Raw genomic sequence first — 19,149 nt, forward strand, 5'->3', positions numbered from 1 at the left:
TTTTTTTATTAACAGCTGAAGAATGTAAAAATCTTCTACTATATTTGCTAATTTATGCTGTCCCCAGAACCGTACAGACTCTTCATGCCTGCAATTTTTGAGTCCTTGGATGCCATATGACAAACTGTTCCTTATAAAAGTTAGGATGTATGATATCTGGGGGAGGATTTCACAGATGCCACTGAGAAAATAGTGGCTGTGATAGTCCTTCACTCCATCCCCAGGGATTCCCTTATAGTCAGAGATGTAAGAATATTTGCATGTGCGTATATACACCCACACACATGTAACAGACAGACAGAGCTAAAAGCTACTGTCTGCACATGATTAAGGACAAACTGAGGTCGACCAGGAGGCTCCTGTCTGGATGGGTGTGGATCCCTCAAAGGACATCTCAGGCTGTGAAAGGCACTGTGCCATCTATGGGAGCCAAGGCACACTTGTGCAGTAGGTAGCACCAGGTTAGTCTGCTCACTCTGGAAGCAGACCCAAAGTGTAAAGAATCCAATAAAATGAGGAACAGTTAGTGGATGAGTAGACTTCCTGGTTGACACAGAAGTCCCTGTTTGTACAAATCTAAGAACTAAACCTTTAAATGCAGCTCTGCTGCATCAATCAAAGATCTCTTTTTTCTGTCTGTGAAATACTTTCAAGGGCTCACAAAGGAAACAGGTAGACATGTCTGCACACCTCTCAATAGTCTCTCTGTGTGAGATAAGATCATGAGTTTTAAAATACTTCATAAATCATAAAATAGTAATCAACTATGTGTCATGATAAAGACAAAATCTTGTGTCTACCTAGGTTCTCCAGTGTGATTAGTGAAGTTAGAAGAAAAGCATCAAAAAACAAAAATTCAAAAACCTGTGACAGGTACATTTCTAATGTACACATCAGTGTAGCCAGAAAATACCATTAACCAAGTCTTAGGAGGTAAAGCAAGATTTAACATAATTACCAATCTAGTGAATCTCTGAGCCTCAGTGTAAGAAAAATAATCTGCATCTCTATGTCTCAGAAGTTATCAGAGTGAAGCAGAAGAAAAGGTGGTAAAACCACAAGGAGAAAGGTTGCATTAGACATTAGAGCAATTGTTTTGGGGGCTGTTATTCAGTCCACCACAAGTCCCTCAAGGCCTTGAATTCTATTTTCAAGAGACTTCCTCCTTATGGTACCTTGGTTTCCACCATCTTCAACCAACACAAACCATTTATCCAGCTTCCCATCAGAATCTTTGATTTCCATTAAGGGAGCTCTTTTACAGCCTGTATAACATGGGCATCCCCCCCTTAAATAATATCATTACCTGGACCTGCAGGACTGTCTTTGTGCCCTGCAAGCTGTTGGAGAAACTGCATGGATCCTTGACAGCAAGAAGTACCCCCTCACTTTCCTGTCGCTCCCACTCCTTGCAGCACATGTATCCCTCTTTCCCTGGTATCCTCAGGGGTGGATCCCTGCCCAGTCTCTGGCACCAGAACTCAACCTGGCCTCCTCAGTGGCCTCAGGTGCAGCCAGAAATCTCCTCCTTTCCCAAGACTCATTTCTTGGGCCCCTTCAGCTCATAAAAATCAAAAAGCAGGCAGCAGGATTAATATGCTATAAGACATGAATTGCAGAGTTAGGATGAATGCTTTCTGAGGGATATGAGGAAGCTTCTGAGAAATGTGATATTCATTGAGGAGCCTTGTGAACTATAGAACTGTATATAATGGAAGGCACTAAAGCACTAAAGTTAGCTGTGAAATAGGCATCATTTATAGATGGTATCTGTTAAATGATGTCCAGCATGTACTATTTTAAATGTGAGAAAATTGAGGCTTCTAGAAGTTAAGTCACTTATTGGAGACGGGAATGTAAAATTATTTTGCAGGTCTGAGACAATGGGAAATTTCCTAGAACAATCTGACTAATCCTCCATTATCCTTAGAAATCAAAAGACACAAAGGGAACACATCCAGTGACCACACCTCCAGATATGCAGAAAGTCAAGGAACATCGCAGGGTTACACAGAGTTTCGGAAAGCATAACTGACAATCTTTACCCCTGAATGTCATTTATTTCGTTTGGATATGAGGTATCCCCCAAAATCTCATGTGCTAGTAAATCCAGGAATGTTCACAAGTGAAATGATTAGTTTATGAGAGCTGTATGTAACCTGACTAGTAGATTAATCCATTGGTTAATCAATTTTAATAATTTGAATGGATTTCTGGTTCTAATTATAAAGAGGTAGGGCATGACTGGAAGAAGTAGGTCTCTAAGGGTGTTCCCAGAGGGGAACATGCTTTGTCCCTGGTTCCTCTTTCTCTTCCTCTCCCTCTGCTTTCTAGCTGCTCTGAGCTCAGCAGCTTTCTGCCACTGTGCCCTTCACCGTGATGCTCTGTCTCTCCTCAGGCCCAGAGTAATGGCATCTGTAGAGCATAGACGGAAACTCTGAAACCAGGAACCAAAGTACTTTTCCTCTTCTAGGTTCTTTTTATTGGTCACAGTGATGTAAAGTTGACTTTCCATAGTTATTATGGATTTGGAGATGCTAGTTAACTTTGACTCGGCAATATACCCTCAGCAGCTAGCCAAGTGTTGTACAATAGACACTGAGAACATTTTGGTAAAAAAAAAAAAAAAAAAAATGACAAGGTCTTTCATTTTATAAAAGTCAAAGTGAGACCAAGAGAAAAGAGGAGAGGCATGGCTTGCTGGGTCACACAGCTCACAGTGAGGAGCTGGGATATTTCATACTATGTTGACTTAAGGCTCTATTACTTTTGAAAGTACATTAAACCTCTCCCTTTTACATTAAAAAGGAAAAAATCCCTTCTATTTCACAGTTGCAAAACATCAGGAAGCCTACTCCTTCACAAACAACATGAATATGATACAAGGAACATATATTCAATGAAGCCTGTTTCCCTTCTAAACCTTGCTTAACCGCAATGTTGCAGCACTTGACCAGGCAGCTGTCTGCAGCAGAATGCAGATTTCCTGGTTCCATCCATTTTCTGAGCATGAATAACAGAAAGATATGGCCAAGAAGGAGGAAAAATAAGCTTCAAATGAATGATCTTATCTATTACAGCTATCTTCAAAGACTTCCTGGGTCCTAGTTGACAAAATCAGAGAAGAAAGAACACTCAGAATAAAATACCTGACAATAAACATTGTGGAGGAGGAAAAGTTTATTTGGGAGCTCACAGTTTCAGAGGTCTCAGTTCATATGCAGCCAGCTCCAGGCTGTGGGACTCGAGGTGAGGCAGAACAATATGGTGGAAGAGTGTTGTGGAGGGAAGCACTCACATGATGATCAGAAAGCAGAGAGACTCCCCTCATCAGATACAAAATATATACCCCAAAGGTACATCCCCAATGACCCAGCTCTTCCAGCCATACCCTTACAGCCTTCAGTTATCCCTCAATCCCAACAGAGAATTAATCCCCTGATTGGATTAATACTCTCATAACACAATCATTTCTCCTCTAAACCTTCTTGCATTGTCTCACACGTGAGCTTTTGAGAGACACCTAATATCTAAACTATAACAAGAGGCATTCACAGTGGTATCCTGTTCAAAGCTGAAGGGTCACCTAACCCTGTCCAGTTTTCTCTATCCTATATCCAAGCAACATATCTGTGTAATAGAAGTTCAATGCCCCGGACCTTTCTGACTTTAGTTTTAGGATTTTCGGTAAATCTGTCTCTGACCAATATAAGTTTATAACTTTGAAGATATCCTGGCAGAGGCAAGCAGACTTGCTACTGTGATGCTGTGGTGTGCATCAGACAAGAAATGTGAGTTGGCCCTTTCTTCCTTTGTTTTAAAATCTCTTAAAGTCGTATGTATTTTTCATGGGGAATGGCTTGCTGGCTTATTTTTGAAGTAGAGAAGAGTCAGAATGCACACATTCATTACTACTTTCCAAATATACATAGGTCATGGCCTTGTCATATGACTTTTACCATATATGATTATGTCTTAAATGTCTTTCTTCTTTCCTACATTAACTCCTGTAGGGAAGATCAGGGTTGATGAAGCTCTATATCTTCAAAGCCTATCAAATGAACGTGTGAGACTTTACAAGACTAATAATAGTAGTACCTGGTGTCCTCTCGTGCACTGAACACAAGGAGAAAATAGAATTTAAACTCAAAGAAAAGCTTCCTGACAGCAAACACAGGCTGGGCTATACATGAAAAGTAGCTAGCTCAGACCTCAAAAGCAGAAAGACTGCTTGCTTGCTCTACGCAATCAATCTTTCCCAGTACTTTTGCCTAATCTGAATCCTAATGGCACCTGTGAGTACTAGCTCTTCAGAGAAGAGATCCTGCTACCTGTTTTGTTTTTCTAGTATCACTGAGTGCCCAGCTCTTAGAATTCCTCTATGGTTGTTCACTCAACAAATCTGTGATATGCACATATTAGGTTTCTACTGTGTGCTAGACAGGGGGTTTGTGCAAAACATTGACTTAGTGAAAACAGCACAGAGTCGACTTAAAGAAATTCTCATAATGTATCTGCCTTGGTTTCCTATCCCCTCTCGTCTTGCCTCTTCAGAAATAATAAGCATTTGAAGGTCTCTACTGGTTAGGTAATATCCAAATATTATTTCCAAAAGTATACTGAAGGTAATGAGAAATATGCTTTTGGAAAACTGGGATTAAGGAGTGAGCTCTTCTCCTGCACACCTCAAATATCACTCAAAATTTCAAGTTAAACTTCTTTGTTTTTGGAAATCACTAAGTGTTCAAGGCTAGAAAGAACACAGCTCTCGCATTCCCACTACTTGCCATGAGCCAACTTCTCCAGGTGGCAGGGAAGACAGAAGAAAGCTGGGTTCTTGCCAGGTTTCTGTGGCTTAGAAGTGAGGGACATGGTTATGAGGCCAGAGAAGTTTCAATTCTGGCTTTCTTAGAGGGAAGACTTGGGCCAGTGACTGTTGCAATGAGGCGGCCTTAAATGGGACACATGAGATCTCCATGGGAAAGCCCTGCCGTACCCTTGTTTAATGTCTCAGGGAGTATAGAATGCATGTAAAATATAATTTTATTATCTTCTCTTATGGCAGGCTCTATCTCACTGACTGGATTTATCTTGAGGCATAAAAATGTAAGATTGATGGTGCATATTTAGTCCAAGGGCCTCAACTGAACTGACGACAGCAAATATAAGGCTATAAACAAATAGTGTTGTCAGATGAAGTCTCTTTAACAGTAGGATAGGAGATCATTTCATTTTGATCAAAACTCCCCATGAGCAGCAGTGTAAATAACACACCCTTGGGCAAGAGATGTTCTACGCCCTGCTGAGAGGACAAGGCATGGCATGTGGCCATTCTTCAACTCACATGCTCTACACCTGCAGCCCCTCACCATTCACTGAGGTGCCATGTAATGGAGCCCAGGACTCACAGATGTGTACAGCCTACAGAGAATCTGCTCTCATGGAGCTGACAACATCTACAGGTGAGAAGTGTTGACCAACAAGTGTGATAAACATAACCAGGATGTGGGAAAATTAAATTTAAAGTTTAGGTAAAGCCTTATTTCATACAATGCTTTTTTAATCTAAGGATTAAGCAGAGGGGTAGAAGGCCGATAAGAAGACCTGGTGACTGATGAGATATAGAGAAATGAGAGATAGTAGCCAAGAATGCCTCCTAGTCCCTAAGGGGATATCAATGAAAAAGTAGATATCCATTTCATATCCCAGAATACACACCATCTCAGGGAGAAAAAGGACACATGAACAACTGAAAAATCAGTTACAAAACCAACTAAAACCCCTTCAAATGAGAGGCTGCAATGTGAGAACTTGAGGCTGTGTAGAAAAGTCTGAGGCAGTCATCTGCACAGAACACCCCAACCTGTCTTCTATAACAGCAGTTCTCAACTCTGGGCAATTTTTACCTCTCTCCAGGGAATTTTTGAGAATGACTCAAGACATGTTTGGTTGAAAGCATGATCACAATACAGGAAAGTTCAGAGGCAGTGTTTTTAGTCAATGATTAAGGTTCTGACTTCATTCATGGATCAATCCATTAGGAGGATTAATCCATTGATAGCTGAATGAACTATTGATTGATAATTCTAGGCAGGTGTGGCATGGCTGGAAGAATCAGGTCCTTGGGGGCATGGTCTTAGGTTATATCTGCCCCTCTCTCTTTTTCCTATGCCTTTCTTCTCTCTCCATTTCCTGGCAGCTAGGAGCTAAACATATTTCTTCTGCCACACCATTCTGCCATGATGCTCTGCCTCAACTCAGGCCCAGGTCAATGGAGTTGGTTAACTAAACCCATGATACCATGAGCCCAAACTTAAGTTTTTCCTCTTCAAAGTTGCTCTTTTAGGTATTTTGGTCACAACAATGAAAATCTGATTAACACAGAAGGTATAATTCAGTCCCCTTCAGTCTTGAGTGAAGCCAGCAGCCCCTCAGGCATGGAGTTCCTTTGAACTTAAGAGAAATTTCTCAGGAATCCAGGTAGGCTGCAGCCCAGAGCTGGGAGCAACTGCTGGAGGACAGGCAATTGGGTGCATTTAGGAGTAGGATTTGTGCAGCTGTATGGGTGTATCCTGTGGAAGCATCCTGGACTTCTTTCCAGAGCCACCTGTGAAAGACCTCTGGCAGTGCCAAAGAATAGTGCTGAAGCCACTGCACATCTCACTCCTTAGTATATACTTTATATAAACAGTTTCCAAAGGCATACTGTAATACAAAGCTGATCTCCCGCCCCTTCCGTTGCACCACAACCTAACTTGTCAGTCTGAAAGCTGCTCTGCCCAGCCCTTATGCTGCAGGAATTTCCAGCCTATGCTACAGTCATTTCCTGCTTCCCAAGTTACATCCTAGCTTGTCAGTCTGAACATCCTAGCTAGCCATTGATTCATCAGTCAGCTTGCAAGGATTCTCCTCCACTATTGGTTCCTTCCATCCATGGAGATTCCAATATCTGGGAAAGCGTCCAGCCATCTTTCTTTTTTCCTTCCTTCCAGCCCCAAGCAGACGCTCTAGTTGTCCGCATAATAAAATCTCTTGCGTGAGGTCCTGTGTCCGTTGTGGATTTCTGGGTGCTGTTGCTGGACTGCAACTCAGACTGGGCGTAGGGAGCGCCCGTTCCATCGGATTTAAGAGCCGGAGCTGCCAGGGGTCCCGAGCTGAGCTGCATTTTTCCTTACACATACAGCTGCCAAACTTGAGGAAGGCACAGCAGAACAAGACCTATTCCCTTACAGAGGCAAGACTAAGAAAGTCTTGGCTCATCCTTGGCAGCAGGGTAGGATGAAAGATTACACTTGACACTTGTGTGTACACCTTTTGTCTCTGAAGCTAGCCTCCTGCCCACTTCCCCAGTCACCCCATACTGAGTGCCTGGGAGAGCTGGCACTCAGATCTGGGTGAGGGGCAGGCCATAGATAACCATTAGATAAATAAGAGACAATCTACAGATTACACCTATATTATAGATGTAGGCTTTTTATTGTCTATTTCTAAATATTAATAAAACTGCAAAGAAACTGAGGACTTCATATTCCCTAAGAATCTGGAGATCATCCATTTTGATGATGGATCTGGTAATGGACTGGATTCTTCAGAAGCATATGCTAAGCTACTGTTTGGGGTATTAAATATTTCCAAAGATCAATATTTTGAAGGGGAAGGGAATGGTAGAATTGAGAACAAAATGGTTGCACTGAGATTCAGGCATTTGGAGCTGAGAGCAGAGACTGCCTGTTGATATAAACCCCTCAGTGGGGAAGACACACTCCTTCCTTTAGTGGTTGCTTGAAAGGGAATCTGGGTAGCAGTCTACACAGTGTGCCCATTGTACTTAATCTGAAAGAAGTTCCTGGAGGATTCTGGTGGACCTTTTCTCCTGCAAAGAAAGTTAGACATTAGGATGGACTGCAACTTCTGCCCCTGCAGTTGGAATCAAGGTTGCATTGTCTACCTGCATCTTCCACTTAAAATGACCATCTCTGCTGATTTGGGATCCACCTGTTGATGTCACTAAGACATTCATTCACAACTGACCTGAGATATTTTCTCAAATCTTCTAGAACAAAAGTTACTATCCTTTTCCATTAAAGGGAAATGAGTTAGGGGAAACCCGCAAGTTTCCAAGGAGAGCCTCAGTTCCATGTATATTTCACCCTGCATCCATTGTGTAACTCTGCTTTCTCCTGATGATCAGGGTTAACACTTCTGCCAAAAGGGTAACTTCTCTAATCTGCAGATTCCTGGATACAAAGTGACCAAGATATGCAGTCAGCAACCACAATTTATAACTTATTGAATATTTTCAGTGTTATCTGGCAAAATTATGAAGCTATAAAGAATAGAACCTCTACCTCTGCAAGGCTCAGAGTTGCATGGAATGGAAGCACACAGTCCCATTATGGGTCATTGCAAAGGATAGCAAGTAAGGATGCTCCTGATTTTGCCCTTTATTTTGGACACATGCTTTCCTATTGGATCACAAAAATGTTATCTAAAGCTCTCCATTTCAATGCATCAAGATGGATGGCACCACACTCATACAAAACTTTGACTTTAATATAGTGCATCAGCAGAGTATTCAGGAGTATAAGATATTAATCTTACGCTGGCATCTCTGTGTAGAGCAGAATGTGATATAACCAGTGGTTCCCATGGCCATTGGACCACTCTTACACTTTCCTTGTTTACCTTCTGTCATGGAATACCATGACCACGTAGTACTCCCTCTAGAACTTACCTTAGACTTCATTCAGCACATTTTCTCATAATTGGAATCTCTAATAATAAAGATTGGACTGTATGTACCCTGGTGGTCATGGAAGAAGCTTGCTTAGAAGCTTGGATTCCCAGATAATTTATTCTTGCTCTTAGCTCCATTCAAAATTGGCAGTGTTTTATGTCAACCTGTAAATGAGCCAAAGCAGAAATGTCACATGCAGAATAAGCTGCTTTCCGAATCTTAAGAGTCCCACCAGGTATTGTATATCTGTTTTGGTAGAATGTGCAAGATGTAATAATTTGTTTTTTACTTTGGATAGAATACCTCAGCCTGTTCCTGACTACTGGATTTCTACAATGTAAGAGATGTTCTCATCCCTTGAATTCTTACAGGGTTTATCTTCATCCCAAAGGGCATACACCTTTGGAACACCCCATTGGCCTAACATCACTCAGGCAATAGATCAATGAAACATTCTGAAAAAAAAATTCCCACGGTCCAAATGTCTTCACACCACACAACAGAGGTGGAAGAGTTAACCGAGCCTTGTCACAAAATCATAAATATACATTGTAATCTATGTCATGTGAATACAAAGTGTTTCTCATCCTCATTTCTGATGAGATTAGAAATCAAGACATTCACCAAATGTGCCTAACTGTGCCTAAAGCTTTGCTAATCTTCTCTATGGGTTCTTTTTATTCTTTAAAGTTGAATTTTATTATGTATATTTAAGATGTATAACACGATGTCATAAAATGCATATACACAGTGAATTGATCACTACCGTGGAACTCACTGACACATCTGCCATCTCACAGTCACGCATTTTCCTCTACAGGAAGAACAACTACTGCCTGTTCAGTTCAAATCCTGAGTAGAGTACATATAAATAAAGTCTAGTTTTTTAAAAATATTTTTTTAGTTGTTGATGGACCTTTATTTTTCTTTATTTATTTGTAGTGCTGAGAATTGAACCTAGTGCCTCACACATGTGAGGCCAGTGCTCTACCACTGAGCCACAACCCCAGCCCTCAATCAGTGAGTAAATCAGTTTATCTATCTATCTATCTATTTATTTATTTATTTATTTATTTATTTTTATTGTAAACAAATGGGATACATGTTGTTTCTCTGTACATGGGATAAAGGCATACCATTTGTGTAATCATAAATTTACATACAGTAATGTTGTTTCATTCATTCTGTTATTTTGTCCCTTCCCCCCACCCCTCCCACCCCTCTTCTCCCTCTATACAGTACTTCCTTCCTCCATACTTGCCCCCCTCCCTAACCCTAACTCTAACCCTAACACTAACCCTTCCCTCCCCCCATTATGAGTCATCATCCACTTATTAGCGATATCATTGGTCCTTTGGCTTCATGAGATTGGCTTATCTCACTTAGCATGATATTCTCCAATTTCATCCATTTGCCTGCAAATGCCATAATTTTATCATTCTTTATGGCTGAGTAATATTCCATTGTATATATATACCACAGTTTCTTTATCCATTCATCAATTGAAGGGCATCTAGGTTGGTTCCACAGTATGGTTATTGTGAATTGAGCAGCTATGAACATTGATGTGGCTGTATCTCTGTAGTATGCTGATTTTAAGTCCTTTGGGTATAGGCCAAGGACTGGGATAGCTGGGTCAAATGGTGGTTCCATTCCAAGTTTTCTAAGGAATCTCCACACTGCTTTCAAGAGTGGCTGCACTGATTTGCAGCCCCATCAGCAATGTATGAGTGTACCTTTCTCCCCACATCCTCGCCAACACCTGTTGTTGCTTGTATTCTTGATAATCGCCATTCTAATTGGGGAGAGATGGAATCTTAGGGTGGTTTTGATTTGCATTTCTCTTATTACTAGAGATGTTGAACATTTTTCCATATGTTTGTTGATTGCTTGTAGATCTTCTTCTGTGAAGTGTCTATTCATTTTCTTAGCCCATTTGTCGACTGGATTATTTGTATTCTTGGAGTAGAGTTTTTTGAGTTCTTTATAGATTCTGGAGATTAGTGCTCTATCTGAAGTATGATTGGCAAAGATATTCTCCCACTCTGTAGGCTCTTTCTTCGCATTGCTGATAGTTTTCCTTTGCTGAGAGAAAGCTTTTTAGTTTGAATCTATCCCAGTTATTGATTCTTGCTTTTATTTCTTGTGCTATGGGAGTCCTGTTAAGGAAGTCTGGTCCTAAGCTGACATGTTGAAGATCTGGACCTACATTTTCTTCTATAATCTGCAGGGTCTCTGGTCTGATTCCGAGGTCCTTAATCCATTTTGAGTTTAGTTTCGTGCATGGTGAGAGATATGGGTTTAGTTTCATTCTGTTGCATATGGATTTCCAATTCTCCCAGCACCATTTGTTGAAGAAGCTATCTTTTCTCCATTGCATATTTTTGGCCCCTTTGTCTAGTATGAGAAAATTGTATTTATTTGGGTTTGTGTCCGTGTCCTCTATTCTGTACCATTGGTCTACCTGTCTATTTTGGTACCAATACCATGCCGTTTTTGTTACTATTGCTTCTAGTAGAGTTGAAGATCTGGTATTGCAATATTCCCTGTTTCACTCTTCCGGCTAAGGATTGCTTTAGCTATTCTGTGTTTCTTATTCTTCCAGATGAATTTCATAATTGCTTGCTCTATTTCTGTAAGGTACATCATTGGGATTTTCATTGGAATTGCATTGAATCTGTATAGCACTTTTGGTAGAATGGCCATTTTGACAATATTAATTCTGCCTATCCAAGAACATGGAAGATCTTTCCATCTTCTAAGGTGGTTTTTAATTTCTTTCTTTAGTGTTCTGTAGTTCTCATTGTAGAGGACTTTCACCTCTTTTGTGAGATTGATTCCCAAGTATTTTATTTTTTTCAATGCTATTGTGAATGGGGTAGTTTTCCTAATTTCTCTTTCTGAAGATTCATCACTTATGTATAAAATGCATTGGATTTATGAGCATTGATCTTGTAACCTGCTACTTTACTGGATTCACTTATGAGTTCTAAGAGTTTTCTGGTGGAATTTCCAGGTTCCTCTAAATATATAATCATGTCATCAGTGAACAGGGATAGTTTGAGTTCCTCTTTTCCAATTCGTATCCATTTAATTTCTTTGGTTTGTCTAATTGCTCTGGCCAGAGTCTCAAGAACGATGTTCAATAGAAGTGAAAGAGGGCATCCCTGCCTTGTTCCAGTTGTTAGGGGGAATGCTTTCAGTTTTTCACCATTTCGAAAGATATTAGCCATGGGCTTAGCACAAATAGCCTTTACATGTTGAGGTATGTTCCTACTATCCTTATTTTTTCTAGTGTTTCGAGCATGAATGGGGTGGTGTATTTTATCAAATGCTTTTTCTGCATCTATTGAAATAATCATGTGATTCTTGACTTTAAGTCTATTGATATGGTGAATTACATTTATTGATTTCCTGATGTTGAACCAACCTTGCATCCCTGGGATGAAACCCACTTGATCATGGTGCACTATCTTTTTAACATGTTTTTGTATGCGATTTGCTAAAATTTTGTTGAGAATTTTTGCGTCAGTGTTCATTAAGGATATTGGTCTGAAATTTTCTTTCCTTGATGAGTCTCTGTCTGGTTTAGGTATCAGTGTGATATTGGCTTCATAGAATGAGTTTGGGAGGGTTCCCTCCTCTTCTATTTCATGGAATACTTTGAGAAGTATTGGAATGAGCTCTTCTTTAAAGGTTTTGTAGCAGTCGGCTGAGAACCCATCTGGTCCCGGACTTTTCTTTGTTGGTAGGCTTTTGATGACTTCTTCTATTTCAGTACTTGAAATTGGTCTATTTAAATTGTGTATGTCCTCCTCGTTCAGTTTAGGCAATTCATATGTCTCTAGAAACCTGTTGATGTCTTCGAAATTTTCTATTTTGTTGGAGTATAGATTTTCAAAATAGGTTCTAATAATGTTTTGTATTTCAATCCTGTCTGTTGTGATATTTCCTTGTTCATTCCGAATTTTAGTGATTTGGGTTTTCTCTCGTCTTCTCTTTAGTGTCTTTTAGTCTTTAGTGTGGCTAAAGGTTTATCAATTTTGTTTATTTTTTCGAAGAACCAGCTATTTATTTTGTCAATTTTTTGTATTGTTTCTTTTGTTTCAATTTCATTGATTTCAGCTCTGAGTTTAACTATTTCCTTTCTTCTACTACTTTTGGTGCTGTTCTGTTCTTCTTTTTCTAGGGCTTTGAGCTGTTGTGTTAGGTTGTTTATTTGTTGAGTTTTACTTCTTTTATTAAATGCGCTCCATGAAATAAATTTCCCTCTAAGTACTGCTTTCATAGTGTCCCAGAGATTTTGATATGATGTTTCTTTGTTCTCATTTACCTCTAAGAATTTTATTAATTTCCTTCCTAATATCTTCTGTTATCCATTCATCATATAATAGCATATTGTTTACTCTCCAGATGTTGGAATAGTTTGTGTGTTTTACTCCTTCATTTATTTCTAACTTCAATCCATTATGATCTGATAGAATACATGCTAGTGTCTCTATCTTCTTGTATTTGCTAACATTAGCTTTGTGGCATAACATATGGTCTATTTTAGAGAAGGATCCATGTGCTGCTGAGAAGAAAGTGTATTCACTCTTGGTTGGATGGTATATTCTATAAATGTCTGTTAAGTCTAAAATATTGATTGTATTATTGAGATCTATGGTTTCTTTGTTCAATTTTTGTCTGGAAGTCTGTCCAGTGGTGAGAGAGGTATGTTAAAATCACCTAGTATCATTGTGTTATGGACTATTTGGTTTCTGAAATTGAGAAGGATTTGTTTGACATACATGGATGAGCCACTGTTTGGGGCATAGATGTTTATGATTGTTATATCTTGCTGATTTATGCTTCCCTTAAGCAGTATGAAATGACCTTCTTTATCCCTTCTGACTAACTTTGGCTTGAAGTCCACATTATCTGAAATGAGGATGGATACTCCAGCTTTTTTGCTGAGTCCATGTGCATGGTATGTTTTTCCCCATCCTTTCACCTTTAGTCTATGGGTATCTTTTTCTATGAGGTGAATCTCTTGCAGGCAACATATTTTTGGATCTTTCTTTTTAATCCAATCTGCCAGTCTATGTCTTTTGATTGATGAATTCAGGCCATTAACATTCAGGGTTATTATAGAGATATGATTTGGTTTCCCAGTCATTTGGTTCATTTTTTAAATTTTATTTATTTATTTGTTTGACACAACTTGTTTCCTCCTTTATTTGACAATTCCTTTAGGATAATTCCTCCCTTTGCTGATTTGCTTCTTTGTTTTTCATCTCTTCCTCATGAAATATTTTGCTGAGAATGTTCTGTAATGCTGGCTCTCTTTTTGTAAATTCTTTTAGCTTTTGTTTATCATGGAAGGATTTTATTTCATCGTCAAATTTGAAGGTAAGTTTTGCTGGGTATAAGATTCTTGGTTGGCATCCATTTTCTTTCAGGGCTTGAAAAATGTTGTTCCATGCCCTTCTAGCTTTTAGGGTCTGGATTGAAAAATCTGCTGATATCCGTATTGGTTTCCCCCTGAATGTAATTTGGTTCTTTTCTCTCACAGCCTTTAAAATTCTGTCTTTATTTTGAATGTTCGGTATTTTCATTATAATGTGCCTTGGTGTGGGTCTGTTGTAATTTTGTGTATTTGGAGTCCTATAAGCCTCTTGTACTTGGTTTTCCATTTCATTCTTCAGATTTCGGAAATTTTCTGATATTATTTCTTTGAATAGATTGTTCATTCCTTTGGTTTGTTTCTCTAGGCCTTCCTCAATCCCAATAATTATTAAATTTGGCCTTTTCATGATATCCCATAGTTCTTGTAGATTCTGTTCATGATTTCTTACCATCTTCTCTGTTTGTTCAACTTTGTTTTCAAGGTTAAATATTTTGTCTTCAATGTCTGAGGTTCTGTCTTCCAGGTGTTCTATCCTACTGGATATGCTTTCTATGGAGTTCTTAATTTGGTTTATTGTTTCCTTCATGTCAAGAATTGCTGTTTGGTTTTTTTCCAATATCTCTAACTCTTTATTGAAATGATCTTTTGCTACCAGTTTTTGCTCTTTTAACTGTCCATTGGTGTGATCATTTAATGCCTGCATTTGCTCTTTCATCTCATCATTCAATGCCTGCATTTGCTCTTTCATCTCATCGTTTGCTTCTCTGATCATTTTAATTATGTACATTCTGAACTCCTTTTCTGTCATTTCTTCTACCATGCTGTCATTGGGTTTTATTGATGTAACATCTAGATTTGTTTGCGGCATTTTCTTTCCTTGTTTTCTCATATTGTTCAGGTATCAGTGGACCGCTGAGATATTGCAAATTTCCTCTATTGACTTACAATGTCCCTGAAGATTTCTATATATATCCCCCCTTAGCCTTCAGTAGGCTGAAGTCTTGGAGGAAGTTGATAGTGCGGTGCTCCACAAGGAAGCTGCCTCTCTAGGAGTGGTGGCCTCAGGTGGGGTATATTCCCTGCTAGTGGGCAGAGGTGCCTCCACTTGTTAACCAATGGTCATCCAAAGGGGAGCTAGGCTGCGGGCTGAGGCAAGTCCTGTTTGGGCCTGTGTCTCTGGTTTTACCGTCCTTGTGGGGGAACCTCACCCGGCAGGGAAGACTCACGCGGTGGGGAGGTCTCACTGGTCAGTTCCCCTCCTAGAGGTTCCCCTCAATTTACAGCTACCGCCTGGGCTGGGCTGCCTTCCTCTGCAACGTTCCCAGGGGCCCAGCCCTACCTCCTGGGCCTGTGAGCCTCACCCTTCGCAGATGAATCTCCTTAGGCTGCCCCTCCTCAGAGAATCTGCCCGCAGGCCTGGAACCTTCGCTCCGCCCCTAAACGTGTCTCTGTGCGGCTCTTCCACCAAGAAGCCTCCTAGATCCTGGGACCCTGCTCTGCACTTAATCGCCTGGCTATGAGGACCCTCCTCTGAGCAGCCACCTGGAGCCCCTTACAATCACTCTGAGTCCCAGAGACCCGCCGCTCGCCTCTTCCTCCAGACAGCCGCCCGGTGTTCCGTTGTGGTCACTAGGAATCCGAGCAACTCACTGCGTGCCTCCTCCTCCCACCGACCACCCGTAGCCCTGGGCAATCACTCTGAGTCCAAGTGACCTGCCCCGTTCCTCCTTCTCCTCCAGGTAACCCCCCGGGTGTTCAGGAGCGGTCGCTCTGAGTGGCTCTGAATCCACGTGACCCGCTGCATGCCTCCTCCAGTCAGCCGCCCAGAGCTCTCGTGCGGCCATTTGAGACCAAGCGACCCACCGGGCTTCTCCTTCAGGCAGCCCCCCGGTGTTCAGAGGTGGTCGCTTTAAGTCCAAACAACTCACCAATCGCCTCCTCCTCTGGCAACCGCCTGTAGCTCTGGTATAATCACTCCGAATCCAAGCGGCCGCGTTCCTCCTTCTCCTCCTCAGGGCAGGCCCCGGTGTTCTGAGTCCACACAGCTCTCCTTGCTGCTCCTCCCCTGGGTAGCCGCTGGAGCCCCAGTGGTTGCTCCGAGTCCCAGCGCTGAGCCAAGCGGCCTCCTCTACGAAGCTCCCAGTTGTCCGAGTTCACTGCTCCAGTGGGGGGAGGGGTGTCTTGCCGGCAGCTCTACTTCACAAAGTCCCCTGTGTTCCGGTACGACCGCCCCATCTGGGACGCCTCCCCAATGGGAGAGACTCACCCGGCCTCTTTGAGTTGGTCCCAAGTCTCTCAATATCTCCTCTTTTGAATCCTGAGTCCTGGAGCAACATGAAATGCAGCCACCCTCTAGGCCGCCATCTTGAAAAACCTCCAGTAAATCAGTTTTTAAATGTCATTTGTTGGGTTCTATAAAATAAGATGCTGTGAAAGAGTTTGTTATATAATATATGTGTTAGGGATCAATGCCAGTGGAAGAAAAAAGGCATGATCTGAGATTGAGGAAAGGAAGAAGTCAGACTTTACCTAACAAGTCTTAACCCCATAGAGATCTCTAGAGGAAGTATTGCTCATCTGTATCTCATATTGGACTAAATGACCAGACTTTTATCCACCTTCCTTATTCAGCCAACCAATGCAAGCTTCCTGGGTTGGGGAGCATGGGGACAAGGTTTCTCTCTGAACCTGAGGAAGACATTGTTTACTTAAAGCTTGGAACTTTCTACTATTAAATTCAGGCAGGCAAACTTCATGTCAATGTTTACCTGCTGAGCAGACTCCAGAACTACTTTGATGGAGAGATCTGATTATTAATTAAGATAACATGTATTTTTATTGTTTAAATCACAAATGGTGGGGGGGTTTGCTGTTATTTGCAGCTGAAATTAATAACTTCAGTACAACTAGAAATCCTTTGGTGAAAAGGATCTAAACAGCACATAGCTGTGTGTGCTTGGTTACAAACAATCCCTCTCTCCCAACCAAATCTGCCATCACCATTCTTTGAACAAATCTTGAAGCTTAATGTTTTTGATTTTTGAAAATGGCAGCACAAAAAAATTTGAAAAAAAAAAAAAAGTAGACAAAGCATCCTTGCATCCTTTTAACTATTTATTTCTATGCTTATATATCTGACTAGAAATTCCACCTTTACTGATGTGGATATGTGGAAAGCCTTGCATCTGGTCAGTACTTGAGGTCAGATGTAAAAGATCATTAGTTGCTACACTATAGTTATTTTTGCCCTTTTAAAAAGGAAAGAGTATATAAAATAAAAATCTAAATTGAAGCAACAAAAAGGGGGAATTGAATTATGAAACAATAGCCTGAAGGGGGAAAAAAAATCAAATGGTCCAATATATGAATAATCAAGAACTAAAAAGGAAATGAAAGAATCAAGAATGAACATTTTAAGAGACCCAATTATTTTAAGCAGAGAAATGCAAGGAAATCACACTTGGATTCATCATATCCAATTTGTTGAGAATAAATATATAGAAAGTTGCTGTAAGTTAGATGTTAAATGTCACCCAAAGGTCCATGTGATAAATGTTTGGTCTCAAGATGGTGCTATTGGGACGTTATGGAAACTTTGGGAGGCAGAGCATAAGGGAAGGTCTTTAGGTCATTGGAGAAGTTCACATAAAGGACATTATAGAACCTTGACCCTACTTCTCTTCTTTTGTTTGCTTTCTGATCATGAGGTAAACAGCTTGTTTTGACATGTGCTCCTAGCTATAAGCTCAAAGGTGGGAAAATTTGATCATGAACAAAAACTTTCCAAACTATGAGCCAAAATTAATCTTTTCACTTTTTAAAATAATCATCTCAGATTTTCATTATAATGATGGAAAGCAGACTGATACAAATATATTCATAACAGGTGGAAAGAAAAGACATTCTGTTAAGTGGAATAATAATAAGAATGACTGACTTCTTGTCAGAAGTAATAGATGCCAGATGACAAAAAAAGTATAATTGAAGTGCTCCAAGAAAAATAAACATGTTAATCTAAACTTCTAAATTTAGGTAAAATATCCTGCACAAATAGAGACAAAATAAATATGCTCTCATATAGCAAAAAGGGAGAAAATTCATTAGTAGCAGAAAATCACTCAAATAAATACTAGAAGAATTTCTTTATGTCTTAAGGATAATTATTCCCAAAGGAAGCCTCAATCTTTAAAGTAAATCAATGAGAATACAAAAGAGTTAATATATAAATATGAAATAATTTTATAAATAAGTTTAAAAGATTTATCTGTTCAAAGCAAACATAATAATATATTGTGGATTTTTAGTACATGAGCAAATAAAATGCACAACAATATTAGCATCAAGTGCAGTAAGGTATAAATGAAATCATACTATTTTAATTTCAACACGTGAATTGGTATTATATTAATTAAAGAAGAATGTGATTGTTTAAATATATATGACATATATTTAATACACATATATATGCACACACACACACTTTTAAAAAGCAAATGGTTATAGCTCAATGGCCAAAAACATTAATTACACAAGGCCATAGGTTTGATCCTCAGCATCGGCACCATCAAAAAATTTAAAAACTTAAAAAGCCAAGAGTGATTGTTAAAATATAAATAGAGAAAATAAAAATAATGAAGGATTCAAAAGAAGGCAGGGAAGGAGAAAAAAATATAAAACAAATATCAAAGCAGTAGAATTAAGCCCACTCCTTGCTGTTATCATTAAACAGAAAAAACTTAAAAGGCAGGTTTCTAAGCTGACTAAAATCACAACACTATGCTAGCTAACTTTGAAACAAAAGCATGCACAGATAATTGACATAAAAGAATAATATAATACAGTAATTATAATGAAATAAGTAATTATAATGACAATATCAAACCAAGATGATTTCAAGATAAGGAGTTTCTCTAGTAATACAGAGGAAAATTTTAGAATAAGAAGAACAATTTATCGGGAAGAAATACCAATCCTAATGGAATAAAAAACAATACCATAGCTTCAAGATACCTAATCAAAAATT

The sequence above is a fragment of the Sciurus vulgaris genome (genome assembly GCF_902686455.1).
Source record: "Sciurus vulgaris genome assembly, chromosome: 11".
Taxonomy (NCBI): Eukaryota; Metazoa; Chordata; class Mammalia; order Rodentia; family Sciuridae; genus Sciurus; species Sciurus vulgaris.